Here is a 2,132-nt window from a genome sequence, read left to right on the forward strand (position 1 = left end):
ACTGATTAGTTTCTTTGCCAAAAAAACTACATTGACTTTTTTTTGACACAAGGGTCTCGTTGTCCTTTCGAAGTAATTGTCAGAAGTCGGGTTGGATTTTTTTATCAAGGATCTCATTGTTTTTTGAGGTAATTGTCAGGGATTATTTTGGATTTTTCTAAATTTTTCACCTTAGTTTACTCTTAAAGAAGTTTTTAAAATTCGTAAGTAAAATTAGGATTAAAATTTTAAATACTTTTAAAAAATAAATTGAGGTAAAAAAGTTTTAATTGTCACTTTAAATAACTATTATAAAATTTAGCAAAGTAACCGTCAGTCTATTTTAAATTTTTAACACGCTGTTAATAATTCTATAATATAAATAAAGTTAGAAATTAACAAGAATTATGAATACTAAATTAAACAAATTAAAACTTTAAATACCAAATTAATGCATAAGTGTAACTTCAGATACTAATATAAATATTATTTCAATATCTATTATCACATAGAATTTTACTCTCTAGTCTTTATTGATAAAAGACACAGATTCTCATCTATATGTGTCAATGTGTGATAGTAGAATAATTCATACTTAGAAGTGACTAAGTATTTGATTTTTACCTTTTTAAATTGTATGTTTAGTTGTTTTTTACGTATATGTTAAACACTTAAAATTATATTTTTAAATTTTATTCTATACACACAAAAATTTATTGCTAATATTAAACTTTTTGATAACTTATTTTTAAAATATTTTTTTAATTAAATTTTTCCTTCAAAAATTTTAAGTCTTTTTCGCCATTTTTATTGCTCATGATATCAAAATTTGCTAATATGAAACGTTAAGTGACATCATATTACACGCTTGAAAATTCTAATTGGCTGCTAATATGACAAATTTAACAAATTAGATCAAATTATTTTTAAATTGAAAAATTTTAATGCCTCAAAGTTCCTCTCAATTTAAAATTAATTTGATTTAATTACATAAACTTATCAGGTGAATAGACAATTAAAACGGTCAAATATGTACTGTGATCAATGTAGTATTATTTAACGTGCCACATCAATATAATTTAACATTGTTAGCATAAAAGAAAAATTAATGTGACTAACTTATAATATTTAAAGAATAAATTTGATTAATTTTTTTTAAAGACCAATTTGAAACACAAATAATCTTTTTAAACGAATTTGACCATTTTTACTCCTACTATTTTAGTTCTTAGGTAGCGTTTGGTGGAGAGATCGAGACGGAAAGACCGAGACTGAGATTGAAATAAATCTCAGTATTCTGTTTGGTGCAAAATGTGAGACAGAAATTGAAGCAAGAATGAAATTCTAATTTGATTTGCACAATGGATAAAATTAGAATTAATTAATTGAAATGAGAGTATTTTAAGTATAAAATATTATTAAAGTTTCAGTTTTCATCTCTAAAAATTTTAGTCCTCTGTGTCTCTATATTTTAGAGTTACTGAAATACTGAAATTTTAGAGACAAAGACAGAAATTTTAGTACTAATATCTAAACCAACAAACATAATACTGAGTCTCAGTCTTTCAGTATCTGTTTCAGTATCTCAAAACAAAGCTAGCTTAATTACTGCTTTGAGTACTTTGTATGTAATCGTTTTCGTGGCGGAATTAGTTGACTTATCAAACGGTAGTGGCGACGCCATTATTGTACGGACGACACAGATGGCAATAGTTATTAAGTGAATTATAACGTTGAGTGGTGTATGTTGGTGTGTGGTGTGGTCCATCCAACAGAGACATATATAAAATCGATTAACCTATATACCTTGTTCATTTCCATATATTAAATGAGAACTAAGTAACGTGTTACAAAATTATAATAATACTACAAAAAAATATATTTGTATGAACTAACTAGATTTCATTGGCATTGTGATTGAAAAGATCTTTACACCAAACAACCAATCAATCATATATTATAATCGTCTAAGCGTAAGAAATGATATTGTTAATAATTATTAACGTATACTTTTTATGGTAAAGTTTATTTGTAAGAGAGCAAATCACGAACATTATATTATATATAGTTGTTCAAATAATAGATGGCTATAAAAGTTTCTAACTTTTGCTTTGTGCCACCTTCATCTTTTTCTTTCTCTTTACTTCTTCGAG

The sequence above is a fragment of the Arachis ipaensis genome, chromosome B09 (assembly GCF_000816755.2).
Source record: "Arachis ipaensis cultivar K30076 chromosome B09, Araip1.1, whole genome shotgun sequence".
NCBI lineage: Eukaryota > Viridiplantae > Streptophyta > Magnoliopsida > Fabales > Fabaceae > Arachis > Arachis ipaensis.